The sequence below is a fragment of the Hypomesus nipponensis genome, chromosome 19 (assembly GCF_054491055.1).
Source record: "Hypomesus nipponensis isolate SF chromosome 19, ASM5449105v1, whole genome shotgun sequence".
Taxonomy (NCBI): Eukaryota; Metazoa; Chordata; class Actinopteri; order Osmeriformes; family Osmeridae; genus Hypomesus; species Hypomesus nipponensis.
In genome coordinates, this window is record NC_140379.1 from 13,834,512 (window position 1) to 13,852,781 (window position 18,270).

Here is an 18,270-nt window from a genome sequence, read left to right on the forward strand (position 1 = left end):
GAATCTTGAGTACAAATGTCAAAAGATGCGATTTGAACCCAAGTGCCTTCTGCCTCCAAGCCACATTATCTTGGTAGACTGAAGTCTAGACAGATCCTCAGAGAACAGTGGATCTAAACACCTGGTCTGCAGGTTTCAGAACTGGCTGGCCACTCTTTATGTTTCTATAAAACGGAGGCCTTGCGAAGTTCTGACTGTACTACAGAAGGGCCTTGAATTTTTGAGCAAAAAACCATACCTGAGCGTCAGCATCTGCAGGTCTGGAGATCACAATACTGAGAAGCAGATGTGCTGTATTACACTTGGGTGACAGGTTATATTCACAGAACAGTATTAATCATTATAATTGATCATTGTTACTTGTCTGTGGTGGAAGAATTTCTTATGAACTGAGGGGGAGTATGGGGGCTGCTTTGTTTAGAAAAAATATAATTATTTTTAATTTCTTTACATCAAACACGCTGAATCTCCCTACGGATGTCCTTGGCTTCGTATTCTGCACAGTCTGGGTTTTTCAAATGTATTTATACAAACTGGCAAAAATAAACATATTATTTTCGATAAATTGATGAAAGAGATGAAAATACTTAAAAGGGGAGTAGAAAAAAAAGTTTTTTTGATCAGAGGGTTTCACTCTCATCTCAATGTTAAACAACATTTTCTCAAACGATCATAAGAAAATATCATTGAATCTTGGGATCTGCAATTTGACTGCTAAACACGTTTACGAACATTCTTACAATTGTTGGTAATTACCGACAACAGACCACCAATTACGAATCAAATCACATTTTGTATAATTCTGACGACAGATATCAGAATGTGTGACTTTTTGTGCCCAGGTATCAAAATATAGAGGCTCTTGTGCCCAGGTATCAACATATGTGACTTCTTGTGCCCAGGTCCAGATGTTGACTAGATCGATGATCGTCTTTAGGTTATACATAGCAAGGACAGATACGTCAGAGATGGTTTGGTTGATGTGTCAGACATGTTCTGCCATGTACCAGGGGGAGGTCACATTTACAAGCATATGCTTGATGACACAGCCCTGACAATGACCCAGTAGTTACTTTTGTCCTCAGACTGTAACAGTACACTGGGTTAGAACATGAGCTCTGTTGATCTACCTTCATGGTGTCCTCCTCCACCATCTCCTCCAGCTTCCCGAGGCCTCTGCACCCAGGAGCGTGGTGAGGATGGCTCCTGTTCCAGCAGAGGAGGAGGACAAGCGGGGAGAGATGCTGGTATTGACTGGTGCCTCTCAGGGTTTCTGCATGGCTGCTTCTCTGATCATGCTATTGACACGGAGCCCCTAGCTGCCCTGGCTGGACCAGAGATGTTGGAGCTTGATTAATTGAGGGTTGGAACGGAGCAAACCCTGCAACGGATATAGTATACACATGTTGTTTAGTTGCTGAAACAGTGCTCCTTGCAGACACAAGCTATTTTGACTCAAGCTGGTGTTACCTAGCCCTTGTTGTGGTGGTTGTCAGAGAACTTTAGGATGTAACATTATATTCTGAACATACTGGTGCTAGCATTCCTTGCCAGCAGAGAACCCTCTCCCCACATGACCTATAGATGACACTAGGCTTACGTAAACAAACTGACCTAGGTTGACGATTAGCATACTAGAGGTGCAATAAATGTGTTAACCTTATCTGTGTTGAGTGATCATATGGTCAAGCCAAGGGTCAGGGAGGGGCCTCTCATCAATGAATGGTCTTACATGACAATTTGTGAACCACACAAACTTTGTAGTGTGATCAGACTTTGTCTCCTTGCTGGCAAGCATTAAACTATTGTACTTTCTTTGAATCCGACGACTCTGAGCATTAATTATACATTATCCTGACAGTGGTGACTGGAGGTCACATGCGATCCAGGATCACTCTCTATTGGACCATATAGGAAAGATGCCCCACATGAATACCGCAAGTTGGACTTGTACTGACACAAACCCAACTGACCCATAGACCATTATCTCAGATTCGTCTCAGCATTTGGCTACAAAAATGTGCGGGCATGCACGTATGTATGTGTGTGTGTTCTAAGCGGGGTGTGGGTGTCTAATGCATGCAGCGGTGCAGTTGCGCGCGGGACGCTGGACAGGCCGATCACGCTGTGATTTATGAGGCTGAGCGCTGCCTGCATCTCTCAGGCTAATGGCACATGCACTAAAGTCATTGATTTGTATGAGTGGCCTCCGTTCTTCATCTATCACAATTTAATGTAAGAGTTTAATGTAAGAGTTTGCAATGCAGAGGTAGATGTGGTGGAAGAGAGGAGGAGAGGAGAATGCAGGAGGAGGGAGCGGGGGAGAGGAAGTGAGGAAAGAGTATATGCTATCGACGAAGGTGTGAGGATGAGGGGGATGAGAAGCACAACAGAAGGAGAGAAGATAAGGAGGAGAACAGGAGAAGGAGAGGGGCCTCCGATTCATGGAACCAACCGAGTCATGAGTCATTTGCTCCTTCTTTAATGTCTCCTCTTCTATGTTTATGTAAATGCCTATGGCAGCAGGACACTGTGTTCAATAAAGCAGATGATAGCAGCAAGCAGGGCAGCACTAAGGCTTTACTTCTGCTCTGCCACAGAGACAAGGAGAGGAGGAAGGAAGAAAGCCATTCAAAATGGAGGCCTCTCGTAAGGATGTTTTATTTGTATTTTTGTTAAACACACTTGTTGTATGATAATGGATGAGCAGTCATAGACAAATGCTTTGAACAGATGGAACTGGTTATGAATTTGCGATGATGAGAAGATAGCAGTAGACTAGGTTGTATAGAGATGACATCAATCAAAATATAGTGCAGTCATAAGAAAAGATGGAAAGATGGATAGATACATTCTGGACTTTTAGACTCTTTCTATCTGTCTGTCTTTCTCTGTCTCTCTCCTATCTTTCTCTCTCTTTCTCTCTGTGTCCATCACACACACACACACACACACACACACACACACACACACAGCCTATCCAATGCTGATCCTGTTCCTGTGTGTCTTGTGTGCCTCCACTTACTTCCCTCTCTCACAGGAAGTGCTGAGTTTTGACCCGGCTGGTTTTAAATCAGTCTGAGCACAGGAAGGAGCCCTCCAGGAGGGGAACAAGATGGATGGCCTTGGGGGGAGGTATCTCATCACTTTTAAACATGACGGTGCAACTTCTAAAAGTAGGATTTGACTGAAGCCGGACCAGTGCAAGACTGCAAATCATCGATAGAGATGTACCTCATATTTAATCACTAAGTGGAAGTGCAGTTTTTAACTTTGAAAAAGCATTCACTGCATCCTTTCTGAGGGGATCCATATAATTTTCGAAATGGTGCCTTTAGACATTTTGAGTAAAAATATTTATCCAAATGATTTGAAACTCAATGGTCGTTAACCAATCTTTTCTTTGCTTTTTTGTTCTTGTGAACTCGTTTGGCGTCATCTTTCATGGTCAAGTACTGTTCCAATTTCAAAACAGCAGTTGAAAAAAATCGCTTAAAATGCCCGGTTGTGTTCTTGATCCGCCCCTTTTATCGAGGATGCATGGGGTTGGTGAATTGGCCTGGGTCAATGCACCTGGTATTCCAGAAGTCATTGCATTGCATTCTTCATCCTTGCATACTTGCAAGACCCTTCTCATCAACAACGTTCTTCTCAAGAACACACGTACATTCTTGGCATTGTTTCGCATTGATAAACAGCCAGTACAACAAAAGGACCCAGATCTTGACCACTAGCACCACTATCATAATTTGCTGTGTCAGTACTTCTAATCATCCTCATTAAGGCACAACAGAAACAGGAACAACATCCATTACACAGAGGGGCTGTGAGGTGCAGGACCCCTCTCTGTCTCTCTGGCAGCCAGGTTGTGCTCCACCATCAGCCACCTAATCAGCTAATGATGGCAGGAGATGGGCAGGATCACCATGTGTAAATCCAGCCTGCAGCTCTGTCTCCCTTTTACTGCCTGCTCTCTCCTCCCCTCCGCCCTCATCAGCAAATGAAATGCATCTCATGCGGTCACCTCCGGCAGAAGCCCCACACACACGCATTCACGCAAACACACACATCCCTAAGACTCAAAACACACATGTGGGGTATCTAAAAGTGTTGCAATGAGGCACTCGTACTTTGCTAGCTGTGGTATGGACCGTTTAGGAAAGCTGTAGTATGTACAGTTTAGGGCCAGCCATAGTATGGACAGTAGGGCTAGTTGTAGTAGAGTTTGTGTGGCAGACAGGTGGACCTGCAGTAATCCAGACCCTCCGAGCCCTCTTCAAAACCCTGGCTTCCCGTGAACACGCTACAGATGTGGAGCTGACTCATACAACAGGACGCTATCTAATTAGAGAAGAACCAAACAACGCTGTCAGTTATCTTAATTAGAACCACGGGGTGGTTTCAGGGAAACAATAACAAGGTCAGGAACAGGAAGAGAATGGTCACCTGGTTCGGGGGGTGGTGTTGGTGGTGATGGTGGGGGGCTGATGTTACGTAAACTCATCTTTTTCTCATCACATGATGTCACCTGGGACAGACACACAACTTTAAACTCTAATTCAAAGTTTCTGTTGCAGTTCAACTAGGAATATGTATCCTGATTGGCAGTGATGCAAAGCTGCCTGTGGTCTTTCACGGGAATTTGTGGAGGCCATTCGTTTGAGGGAGAGAAGAAAAAAAAAGTTTTGGCGGGTGAACTTTGAAAGTTCTGAAGCGCATGTTTACCAGTGTGGTGAAGATGTCCTCAATTAAACGGGAAAACCCTGCAGCCAGACCTGCCCCCACTGAGAACAGGAAGGAGAAGAGGAGGAGCAGGAGGAGGAGGAGGAAGAGAAGGAGCAGGAGGAGGAGGAGGAAGAGGAGGAGAGGATGCCAAAACACGAGGACGAGAGCAAGAGAAAGAGGAGGAGAACGAGGAGAAGGGAAAGAGAAGAGGAACACACGAGGAGAAGGAGGAGGAGGAGGAAGGAGAAGGGAGGAAAGAGGAAGAGGAGGGGGTTTGAACAGAGGCTGTTTGTGATTGCCAAACCCTTCAAACCCTCGTCTCCGGGGATGATAACGAGCTGTCACACTGTTAAACGGTCAGGTTTAAAACCGGGAGAACATTTGTCATTTAAGCGGCTCTCCGGTCTGGGCGTCTTTCAGCGGCTGCTCGACTCAGGGAGACGGATCCAATTACAGCACCAGGACATCTCTAACAAGGTAGGGGAGGGGAAGGCTTCCTGGACAAACAACGGCAGCAAGGCCGTAATGAGAGGCCCTCGTTTGAGTGATTCAAGTGGCTCTCTGAGGCCCCCGCCATTGATTCTAAGGCAAACTATCAGAAATAATGTTACTTAGCTTGCTTTTCTCCTCTGTTTTAAGCTTTCTCTCTTTTTCACTCAAACACAACACACACACACACACACACACGTGCACACACAAACACACACATACACACACCCAGACATTGACAGGGAATTAAAAGAAATGAGATGTGCCCTCTCCTTAGATGAGAAAAGTTTGGTCTTGGTTTCTTAGTCACACATACACACATATACATACTTTAGATAGGCCGTAAACACACACGTTTGCCCACACTCAAACATGCACACGTTCTCAAGCACACACCCTCATCCGGTTATACGCACACACAGACACACACATCCTACTCAAACTTTAGAGTGGGTGATTATTAATCATGCCTTGTCAATACAAATGATACTGGCAAAGAAAACACAGCAGTAGCACAACAGGATGGCTTAAAAAACTTTCACGAGAGGCTCATTTTGTCTTGTTCCCTTGGCTGGCTAACCAAGGCGTGGACTGTCAATGTGTGCCTGGGATCAATGCTCCACGGCCCTGTGGATCCCATTGATTTCACAACTCCCAGATATCAGAGTGGCTCTTCATCAACAGAAGCACTTTGTCCTTCCCAAATAATCAGATCGAAGGCCTTCTCCCCTGAGAGAACACTGGTGGCTAGAAGCATGAGTCTGCTCTCTCTTCCCCCTCTCCTTACGTTCTTTCTGGATCGTTCCATCCATCTCAGTTCACTCTTTTCTCCGTGTCTCGCTCTCTTTGTTTCTCTTTCCCTCCACCTTAGTTCTCACTCTCGCTTTCTCTCTGTCTCTTTCTACCTCGCTCTTCCTCTGTCCCCCTCTCTCTAGGCCTCTGTCAGATGTCTGTGTCGCCCCCCCTGGGAGGCAGCATTCTGCTGGCCTCACATCTTTCTGAGAGGGAGATGCATGCTCAACAAATGACTTCTCAGTCCCCGCACATGTAGGAATATATTATCACAATAGGAGTAGATATAAATCAATACCAACCTATCATAAATGAAAGAAAGGAAGGATTTTCTGTTTTGCTTGTGGAATGTGTCTGCAATCAGTGGAGCTGATGTACTGTTTATTAAAGAGTATACTTTTTATTTTATTTGTAATGTCAAGTAGTTTGATTGTATGTACAGCATGTTGGCCATTTCACAATATCCTGTTAATCTTTGTGTGGTGTTTGTATCTACGGAACCCATTTTCCTTGTTTACTAAAATAAAAACTATACTACCATTGTTTTTTTTATCCATGTAAAATAACGGATTTCTACTGAGTGTAAGCTCAGTAGTACACTCTGTTGGGGGGGACATACAGTGTGGTTTGAGAGGGAGATGATAAAAGTGTGTGTGTGTGGCTCAAGTTGAAAAGTTTAAGAATAACGTTTGCTGTGTGCCCTTCCTCGTCTTCCTATTTCCTGGACCTGCTTGATATGTTTCAAAAAATAGCACATATATCTGTCTCCCGGCATGTCTGGCTCCTGCTTGTGTTCCACTCTTGACCCTGTAGTGATACTACAAATGAGTTCACTTACATAAATAGTTATGGTTGTATTGATTTAAAAACCCTGGAAAGTTGTGGATCCATCAGACCTGCAGGCATTGGGTTACAAAAAATAGGAACAACACACTAAAACAAAAACTTTTAAATACTCATCTTTGCTAATATTATAATTGTTATGGTCAATGGTGACTGGCCAATGTAAATTAAAACAAAATAAAGAAAAGTTACACATTTACTTAGCAAACTTGACATCATCGAGACCGGAATTCTAATGAATAATCCTGTCTCGGTGAGTGCATAATTTCTGTCAATATGAGAGATAAATAGAGTGGGGGAGACAGTGACCATTCATAAATCCAGTTAAATATTTAAACAGGGTCTGTGGGCAGAGTTGCGTCGAGAGAAGGGAGAGGAGGGAGAAAGGGCAGATAGGATGAGAAAGAAAGAGAAAAGGGGGATCGGGAGAGAAAGAGAGAGACTGGATGGAAAGAGGAAAGAGGGAGAGAAGGAGAAAGTGAGCAAAGGGAGGGATTGAGAGAGAAAGGAGGAATGGAGAGATGGCGAGAAGGGAGGGATGGGGAAGAGTAGAGAAAGGAGGAATGGAGCGATGGAGAAGGGAGGGATGGGGAAGAGTAGAGAAAGGGGGGTAGGAAGGGATGGAGAGAGAAAGGAGGGGTGTTCAACTCGCTGTTCATTTTGATCAATCGGCCCAGTCCTACCTCTATGCTCAGGACATTACAAATTAGGATCAGCGAGTCTGCAGCAGTTCATCATTAGGGGGCAGGGGGTGGAGGGTTAGGGAGAGGGGGGTGGCACCCGCTTTAGTGGCTGAATACCCCTTTACCCCACAGACAAAGAAGGAGGAAGTCTGCTATGTTAGCAGGCTTCAGTTTCTTTACTGTCTAAAGTTTCAACGGAAGCTATCCTGGTGTGTGTCTTCGGTTGAATGGTTAAGAGTGAAGTTGGGTTGCATCCGTATAGTTATGCATTTACAGACAAAGGCACTGTTGAGGTCACTTTATATATATATATCGCTACAAGTAACCGAAATCTGAAACCTAAGATATGAGTCTGGTCAGGCAGAAGAGCCAGAGGCAGAGAGAGAAGGAAAGAGAAGCAGGAAAGATACAGATTCATACAGAGAGAGAGAGAGAGAGAGAGAGAGAGAGAGGCTGAAGCTCATTAGCGGACTGTTTTAATAAGCTGACTCCAGGCTTGACATGGAAAATTTAGATACCCTCCATCTCCTAATTGTTTTGATTAGCCAGTATAATTGGTCTACCTTACTGTTCTGCTCAACGAACGGTCATGTGTTACCTCAGTCACCCAGGCCACAGAGGACAACAGAGAGATAGCGAGGGAGCAAAGTAGAGTGGTAAGGTGAGAAAGGCAGTAAGAGAGAGAGATAGAAAGGTCTTGGTAAATACGGTGACATGAGTTGATAGCACAACTTGTAAGGTTATTTAAACCAGCCCTGTGATGCTCAAAGCTGCATTCATCTCTGAGGGCTGTGTAATGGTGCCATAGCTTTGTAATTATGTGAGGTGGAGATCTGTATTCTAATGGTCAGGCCTGCTTATAATGAAGGTGTCACTGAGCCAAACAAGCAGCTAGCTCGTCGTAATGGCAGTCAGTTGACCATTTGTTAAAAATAAAGATTCATCTTTGGACTTCTTGTCATTATTTTTACCAAAATGTTCAAGGTGTTACAAAATAATTATGTTTTGTCCAACTGGGTCTTACAGCACAAGTACGTGATTAACATACTTAACTTCTATTTTTGTATTCCTTTTGGTCAATTCTGTGTTTTTGTAGAAGTGGAAAACAAGTGAAAAATGTACTTTCATAACTTGCAGTACCAAAATGACATTTGACAAGTATCCCCCCAAAGACCCACCTGTTCTTAAAAGATTCTGTGGAGCTTATAAATCAGTGTCATCCACAGCAAAACTTCTCCTCTTTGTTCCTCTAGAATGACATGACTTTCTGATCTAAGATGGAGGCCCATCCATGTGAGTGGTGTGTATGCTCTCAGTCATTCCCTCTAGGATTTATTTCCGGGCAATTATTAACCGACATGAGAGTCTTCTGACATTTGTCTATCAACGAAGCGGTGAGTCACAACCCTAATTAGTGTCTGAGGACGACAGAAACACATGAGGAGAGGGAGGGAAACATTCCCTCTGGTGACATCTAATGATCAAGCCTTGCGGGTTGCACACACACACACACACACACTCGCACACACGCAAGCACACACGCAAGCACACACACACACAGATACTGTAGACATGCATGCACACACACAAAGACACACACGCACATGCACACACAAATACGTGCATGCATTCTTAGCTCATCTTTCAGGCCTATAACCCCCAAATCTGCACACACATAGAACCCTCCCTTATGATATGTGTGTGTGTGTGTGTGTTTGCATTAGTCTAATGTGTTTGTGACCTAATCAGTGCAGCAACAACAGCAGCACCCTGTGTGAAAATGGATTTAGTGCTCCATCACAGAGCCCAGAGACACCATGAGCACCCTGGAGATGGCCACACATAACATATGTACTTGTTTCAGTAAAGCTCCCATTTTTATACCACTTTGGAAGACAAAAAGAGAGGGATGGAGCGAGGAGGCGGAGGAGGATGGAGGAGGCTCGGGGTGGAAACTATAGATCTGACTTTGACACACACACACATGCACACACACACATACACACTGCAACAGACACAACAATATTGTGAAATCTGGGAGTGCCTCTCTCCTTTTCCTCATTATTCTCACCATCTCAAGGCTCTCTCTCTCTGCAACCAGAGCTGTTTAGTCGTCTAGAGTTTCTCCCTATCTTTTTCTCCCCCCTCTTCTCCCTCGCTCATCTCCTTCTTCCTTTCTTTTTCTTTTTCTCCTTTTTTTTCCGGCTGACAAGCCGGAGGTTTTCAGAAAAGAGAGGGAGCATTAATTAAGACAGTGCCAGCTGTAATTTTCTTGGGAAGTAAATTTCTGCACAACTAAAGGTTACGGGGACCTTTTCGCTGTCAGAATTTACTACAGCCTGTGAATGTTAATGCTGCTAATGAAGACATGCTCTCAGACTCTGAACTTAAAAGTACCAGCAGAAAGAGAGAGAGAGAGATAAAGAGAGAGAGAGAGAGATAGAGAGAGAGAGAGAGAGAGAGAGAGAGAGAGAGAGAGAGAGAGAGAGCGCGAGAGTGGTAGAGACAAGAAAAGGAGAAGTGAGAAGTGAGAGGAGAGAGAGGGATGGAGAGTAAATGAAAGAAAAAAAGTGAACAAGGAAAGGAAAATTGGATTGGAGGCAGAGGCTACTATTTAGAGTGAACTCTTCCAGAGACCACTGCATATCATATCATAAAGAAGACTGCAGAGATATATTATACTCCTGAGACACGGAAAAAGGGACTTTCAAATGCTTACATTTTACATAAGTGTTTGGGGAATGGATACGACACATATTCTAAGGAGAGAAATATCACAATATAGCTCTGTATTTGTCATTGTAAAGCATGTATAAATGTATAAACTTATTAGAGTTATGTGACTGTTCCGGAGTTTGTTCACATTTGCGGCACAATTAAACAGAGGATGCCATCTCAATTGGACAAAATAATTAAATACGGACAGTAGAGTTGCGGACTGTTTAGTTGCAAAGTTACTAGCCCAAAATCAAATAAGTTGCTGGGTCTCAGAAGGAAATAGCATTGGGGTTTTTTAGGAACTGATGCGGTCACAGGAAAGAAGAATTCAGTACAAACATCTGCGCCTCCTAAACCACATAAAACGTCTGATCTACTCTGCTTTTAATTCAGTTTTGCCTGCAAACGTATCCAGAAACAGCTTTCTGTGGAGAAATCCTTGTTTTGCACTCACATGGTCGTATTCCAGTGCATCAGTCTGAAGGGCATCAGCATAGACGATACACACAAGACACTGAGGAGCGCAGAGAGACAGGCACACACACACACAGACACACACACACAGAGACAGCCACAAAGACCTACACACAGACACATACACATGCAAGGAAACATACACAGCCATCGGCACACTCATGGGCACTCCCACAGACAAGAACACACACAAACCAACACACATCCAAAAAGACCTTGCAGTCAAACAACTTCCCTACCAGACTATTCTCACACACTCACTCCCCAGACCAGACTACGGTGAGAGCAGAGCACCAATGTGGATACAAAGCAGAGCTGATTAAAAGACCTTGGGTCGTCTCACGCACATGATGGGCCCGGGATAAACAGCCAAACACAATGCAGGTAGCTCGGCAGGCCTCAGATCAATGGCAAGGTCAGGAGCCAGGCAGGGAGGCAATGAGCCCCCTGTAGAAAGTCTTATTTAACCTGAGGCCAGAGAATAATTTCACTTTCTCCTGATCAGTTAAAAAATCTCCTCTGTCAGAGACGGCAGATTTACACAAATTAATGGCCTTTAGTGGAAAATCTCCTACGCTTGGGTTATTAATTGTTAAAGTGCATATATTAAACAAAATGAGTAAAAAGTAATTTTCATAAATTATCTTCTCCAAAAAGCTGGCTCACAAAAAAGGCAGTTAGACTTGCATGTGAGATATATTGAATATGATCTTTCAAAATGACATAAAATAAATACATGAAAAAAGACACAAGGGAGACAGAGGGAGAGAGAGAGAGAGAGAGAGAGAGAGAGAGAGAGAGAGAGAGAGAGAGAGAAAGAGAGAGAGAGAGAGAGAGAGAGAGAGAGAGAGAGAGAGAGAGAGAGAGAGAGAGAGAGAGAGAGAGAGAGAGAGAGAGAGAGAGAGAGAGAATCAGAGAGAATCAGAGAGAATCAGAGAAAATCAGAGAGAATCAGAGAGAATCAGAGAGAACACAAATGTAATGAACTCAATCTTTCTGGTCCGTCTGCCAACAAAAGCATCATATCCAACTCAACATACTGTAAGCTACTACATTACTCTGACCAACCTATCGATTCCAAGTCCTGTGCATATTGGCAAGTTTCCATTCTGTCATTAATTCCCAACATTTTTGCAAATTTCTTTTTTTAAATCTTATTTTGACAAAAGTACTGAGACTCCCCCCAACCCCCCCCCCCTAACAGCCACCACCAAACCCCTGCTGTGCTCTCTGCTGTACTGGTGGGTGTATGGTAACTGTATGTATGGTAGGCTACCTGGGTGTTTGGTTCTGTATGGTTGCATGCAGGTTCTGATGTGGGATGCATGTGTGTCTGTGTTTGGGGTTAACTGTAGTTCAGTCCACAGGCTAATAAGCCTTTTAATTACAGAGCTCTGTGGTCAACTGAGCACACTCCAACAGATGGACCAGTCAGAGCTCCATCCATGCCCCCCCCCTCCTATCTTCTGTCTGTGTGTGTGTGTGTGTGCATGTTTTGTGTGTGTGTGTGTGTGTGTGCAAATGGGGGTCTGTCTTTGAGTGTATGTGAGCGTCACATGAATTAGCTTTACCGCAATAGTTCTCACTGTGTCTTTTCTTGATACCTGCACATAAACACACGGATACACACGCAAACACACTCATACACACAAACACACAGATACACACACCAACACACACTTGCACAAACTAGATTGACTGAGAGCTACTCAACACCTACCAGATCTTCTCTCAGAGACAGAGAGAGGAGGGAGGGCAAGGTTGATTGCGCATGTGTGTGTGAGGGAGAGAAAGATCAGGGTAGTAGAAAGAGATGCAATTTCCCAAATTTGGCCCCTAGGACAGAGAAGTAGTCTGTTTGATATTCATCGAGCTGCAAGTGGCAGACTTGTTGGGGAGCCTGTGAAAATCTATTCACTATGATAATGAACAAATTGTCATACATTGGGTCCTGTCTCCAGATGACAGTGATAGTTATCAAGGAGAGAGATGGAGGGGGTTGGGCTGGAGTTTGTGTATGTGTGTTCCTGCCATCAAACCTGTCGCCCCCCCAGCTCCACAGATTGTGCTCGTTCCAGGGCTATGCTTGTCGTTAGGAAGACAAGCCCTCTGGCAGCTCGAGACCATCATGTCACGGCTTCACATTTAAAAGCTGTCTACCTTGATGGATACCTAGTATCATATGATGCGCGGGTATGGACATGTGTGTTTGTGTGTTTGTGTGTGTGTATATGTACACACACAATATATATCTACACATATATACACCCATATATTTGATATGTGCGTGCGTGTGTGTGTGAGCATGTGTGTGTGTGTGTGTGGTGACTCTAGTCAAGCAAAAAAAGGAATCAGCCATGGTATTTTACAAATCAACCAAACATGTACCGGCACACTTACTGTTTAAACATGGTTAGCACCTGGCCCTAGTATTTAACCTAAAAAGAATTGAAACAAAAATCGGAGGAATTTTCTTCTGTCCTCCTTGTTCGGGGGTTAAACGTCTGCAGAGTGTTCCATAATTAGCATTCGATTACCATACCAGGGTGTAGGTAGGGGCAGAGGGGAGATTTAGGAACAAGAAGAAATAGGGTGGGAGTGAGGGGGGGGAGGCAGTCATTTCTCTGGGCCACACACCTGAGTTAACTGAAAACACGAGCCAATGTATTACTGGTTGTCCTATTTAAAGGGGCCAGGGGCTACAGGGATAACCAGACAATAATTTGTCTATCTGGATGGGAAAGTTTAACTATAAGGGAATGGCCAGGTCGGTTGGCTGGGATGAACAGAGTGTGTATGAGTAGTGTGGTGTGGCACAGTGCAGGTGGGATCTTCAGTAAAGACACTTGGCTCCCAGGCTGCTCTGGAGGTGTGTGTACAGTACAAGGAGGGGATTTAACCACCTTTAATACATATACACCTTGTCTGCTGTCTAAACCGTAAAAAAACATCCAGTTGTAAATTGTATATCTAATATAGAACTTACACAAACAATTATCCGATGAGGAATTGGAGTTTGAATGGAAAAGCATTCCTTTCACAGTAAAGTGATAAGATAGTTTGTGTGTAGTTTGAATTCGGACATGGTTAGAACCCTGCATGACAACTCTCCAACAACGTCTTGGTGTTTTAGACAACAGGACACTCCACCATCACTGGGGAGTTCCTAACCTTCTCCTCACCTGGTCTGCAACCAAACATTTGAAGATCCAACCAGGTCAGGTGGAAGTCTAGCCTGGTCCTAACCAGACCCTCGAACATTTCATTTGTACAGAGGGTCAGGGAGCGCTCCATTGACAAACGTTAACTTCCTTGAAGGCGGGTCCTCTGTTGAAGTTTAAAACTATTGGATCTGCCCAGAGCCACTCTGATCTGCCATAACCAATCGCAAGCGTTCGTCTTAGCCAACTCCTTCACCACTACTGTAACGGAGCTAGCTGCCGTAGCTGGAAAATCAAACTTTTCCCAGCGCCGTGGGGAGGAGGGCTACAATATCATGGCCACCTACAAAACTCAGCAAGGAATGTTCTTGCTCCGACTTTAACTTATGGATATTCGGCAGCATTGCCACAACCGCAGAATAACTTTGCTCGCATCTTTCTCCGCCGCCATTACTGAACTACTCAAACTAGTGCACGACATTAACGTCATCGTTCTCAGCCACTCCCTCTGTTCGCTGATTGGACCTACAAAATTGTTTTTTCTGAAAACCGACTTCAAAGTCAAACTCCCAGACCGAGTACAGAAGCAAAATCCAAATTGAGCGGAAGTATGTAGGAGGGCAGAGCCAGGCTAGTGGAAGTCTTCATGTCAGGTGGAAGTCTCCAGGTCAGGTGGAAGTCTCCAGGTCAGGTGATTAGCCTCCATATCAGGTGGAAGTCTCCGGGTCAGGTGGAAGTCGACGATGGAAGCTTCTTCCTCTGACTTGTGCAGAGGTGGTCAGCCAGCGTCAGAGGAGCCAGCGGTCCTGGGCTCTGATGGTGGCAGAGTATGACGTGGTGGAGAAGGAAGTGGCACTGACACAAACGCCCTTGAAAGAAGCACTCCTAAGAAAGTATGCTCTGGAGAGCGCATAGTAAATTACCAAGAGGAGAACAGTAAAAACAACAGCAATAAAGGCCAGGGTGTAGGTGGCTCTTAGAACGCCACGCCTGATATGCTACATAAATCATTCTAATGCGAGACTAAAAAGTGTGCATATTTTAATAAAGGGGAAGAGAGAGGGCACACCATGGAAGACATAGCTGTACTGTATGCTCAAGTTCATGGGTGTGCACACACGCCACAACACACAGATCGAAGGCACACACACACATACACACACACACACATTCTATCAAAGACACATTCACAAAGATACACACACACACACAGCACTAAACACACAAGTACAATTCGCATATCTACATATGCATCTACATATTGTGAGCCCATTACTACTCTATGGAGTCCTGAGAAGGGCAGGTGTTCCACTGGGGAGGCTGGACTGTTATTGACATTAATCACTGTTCAGACAGTGTGTCTAGGCCACAGACCTGCCCTGCGTCCTGTTCAGAGTGATGGATATGCAGGACCAAGTGTCTGCTATAGTGAGGCAGACACAAGACACCTCATAAAGACTCAGTCACAGGGGAATGACGTTAATCACTACAGCAAATGACATTATAAACTTACAAAGACTATTAGCAGACGTGATGAATTTGAATGGAAACGTGTTCGTTTCAGTAGTTCAAATTGGTTTGTAGCTGTGTTTTATGTTGGGGTACGGTTAGCTGCCACTGTGACTGTTGCCTTCAACGATGCCTTTTCTAAATGCCCAACTTGGTACTGACTGCATCTCCTCCACTATCTATCTCTCCACCTTCATCTCTACCTCTTTGCACTCACTTTCATATCTTCTCATCTCTCGACCTCTCCATCTCTTGCATGTCTATTCCATCTCTCAACCTTTCCATCCCATAACCTCTGCATTATCCTCTCTCTATCCTTCTACCTCTCCATCTTTCCACCTATGCATCTCTGCATATTCCTATCCATCTCTCCATCTCTCCATCTCTCCATCTCTCCATCTCTCCACCTCTCCATCTCTCCACCTCTCCATCTCTCCATCTCTCCATCTCTCCACCTCTCCACCCCTCCATCTCTCCATCTCTCCATCTCTCCATCTCTCCACCCCTCCATCTCTCCACCTCTCCATCTCTCCATCTCTCCATCTCTCCACCTCTCCACCTCTCCATCTCTCCACCCCTCCATCTCTCCATCTCTCCACCTCTCCACCCCTCCATCTCTCCATCTCTCCATCTCTCCACCCCTCCATCTCTCCATCTCTCCATCTCTCCACCTCTCCACCTCTCCATCTCTCCACCTCTCCATCTCTCCATCTCTCCATCTCTCTACCAGGCTTGTCTGCCTCACAAACAACCCACAGAGAACAAACAAAATACAAACAACCGAACCTCCGTGAAGCGAGCCGCCAGCCGGCGGTGTGCGCATGGCGTCCCGTTGATGGAGCTCCGGCGTGGCGTAGAGGATTTGTCTCCGATACACATGCTGTGCCCTTAAGAAAGTGACGGCCTTGTCACACGACAGAGGGGGCCGGCGACACTCAGGATATAAATCTGAGCAGGAGATAAAGGAAGTACATGATAAATTAACCGCCGCATATAAATTCTTAAGAGCCTCCATTTTAATGCCGGTCATTATTCAACAAATTTTTCTAAGAAATGCCACATGGGCAGGAACACGTAATTAGTGGGAGAAAAGTGAAACTGTCACCAGTAATGGTTTACTCCGACGCCTCACCTTATCAGACAAAGTAGGGGGGTTGGAAGGTTTGTGGGGGTTGAGGATGTGTGTGTGCCTGTGTGTGAGGAGGGGCTACAGTTGGGTTGTGGTCACAAGCTGCCATCAGGGCCATTGTGAAGAGTAAGTGTGTGTTGGGGAGTGTGGGACTCGAGCAGGCCCAGTTTGAATCCTTAATTTGAAGCATTAGGGGATGTCTCCATAATCCCTTCTCTCTTTCTCAAAAGGCTAGCTGTATTAAAAAGGATATCTATGATGCTGCAGCTTCCCCTGAAAGATCGCCTCTCTCTCTCTCTCTCTCTCTCTCTCTCTCTCTCTCTCTCTCTCTGATTGCCAAGGCCTCAATAAATCTGAAGTCGCGGGGGATATTGTTAGTGTTGGGCAGAGTACTATTAAAATGAAGTGAAATTTATGGATGACACTTTGTAACAATTAATCAGGGACTGTTGATTAATAAAGTTGGTCGGCTATTCTCTTGAAACCTGGGAGGCTATGAGCATTGTCAGACGGATCATTTTAGTCATTATTTTTGATTAATGTACCCGGATACTCAGACTTCAACCGAAAGGAGCGGGTTGAGGGGGGAGGGGAATGGTGTGTGTGGGGGGGGATAAAAAACTTATCCGCTATGCAAAATCATAAATAGTGAATGAGCTTGTGTACAGTTAACCTTGGCTCAGGCAAAGAGATTTGAGGGAGAGAAATGTGCACATTCAGCAAATAAATGGCTGCAGGGATTAAAAAAACAAATTGGGTGAGTTTGATGAACATCACCTCTTCAGACCTGTCCGTCTTCTCTGGACGCCTGTGATTAATTAGTTTGTTTAGATACTCAATTAGTTCAGCCATGCAGAAAGGAGAGGGGGACCGAGGGGAGGAGGCGAGGGGAAGAGGGGAGGCAAATGAAGGGACTAGGGAGGGAGAAAGAGAGTGTGTATGTGTGTGTGAGAGAGAGAGAGAGAGAGAGAGAGAGAGAGAGAGAGAGAGAGAGAGAGAGAGGTACCAACCAGAGCACGACCTCTGGTTCATTTGTGGTGGTCCATATCCCCCTGGGATTGGTGGTGACACCTCAGCTATCCTGATGGTATGGGACTCTGCTCACTAAACTTTCACTGGCCATGTGTTACGTGAACTGTGTTGACATAACAAAAATACTTTGTAGAACAGACATATGGTTACATATTTACAATACTGTATGAGACAATGTACCTCGTTGATAGGTAAAACTGACAATTTTGTGTTCTCTGTGTAAATAGGATTTGTGTCTGTGTTTGTGTGTGTGTGTGTGTGCATGTGTGATTTACTGTTTGTGTCAGGGTCCTGTGTGCCCTATTCTCTGAGTGCCACCCTCTGTCGCCATATAATTTAAAACCGGACATTAATAATGGACGCATGTCTGTTCCTCCACTGACAATTCTTTCCATCTCTCTCCCTCTCTCCATCTCTCTACATCTCTCCTCTGTCTCTCTCTCTCTCTCTCTCTCTCTCTCTCTCTCTCTCTCTCTCTCTCTCTCTCTCTCTCTCTCTCTCTCTCTCTCTCTCTCTCTCTCTCTCTCTCTCTCTCTCCATCTCTCTCCCTGTCCCCTCTCCCCTCTCTCTCACTCTCTCTCTCTCACACACACACACACACACACACGCACACACACACACATGACTGGCACTCACATGTTCACTCACACATGCTCTCACTCAAGATCCATACCCCAGCAGACCCCTCTTTCACATTGTCACATCAGATTTGCTG

At 44.9% G+C, this 18,270-nt stretch overlaps 1 long non-coding RNA gene across 2 annotated transcripts in view; it reads right to left on the reverse strand.

Annotated features, from left to right (window-relative positions):
* The window catches only part of LOC146247159 (uncharacterized), an 82,135-nt gene that overhangs the window by 39,718 nt on the left and 24,147 nt on the right, over positions 1 to 18,270 (reverse strand). For both annotated transcript variants that reach the window (XR_014732275.1, XR_014732276.1), the window contains exon 4: positions 16,181 to 16,342. This is a non-coding gene — a long non-coding RNA (uncharacterized LOC146247159). The remainder of the gene's footprint in view (positions 1 to 16,180; positions 16,343 to 18,270) is intronic.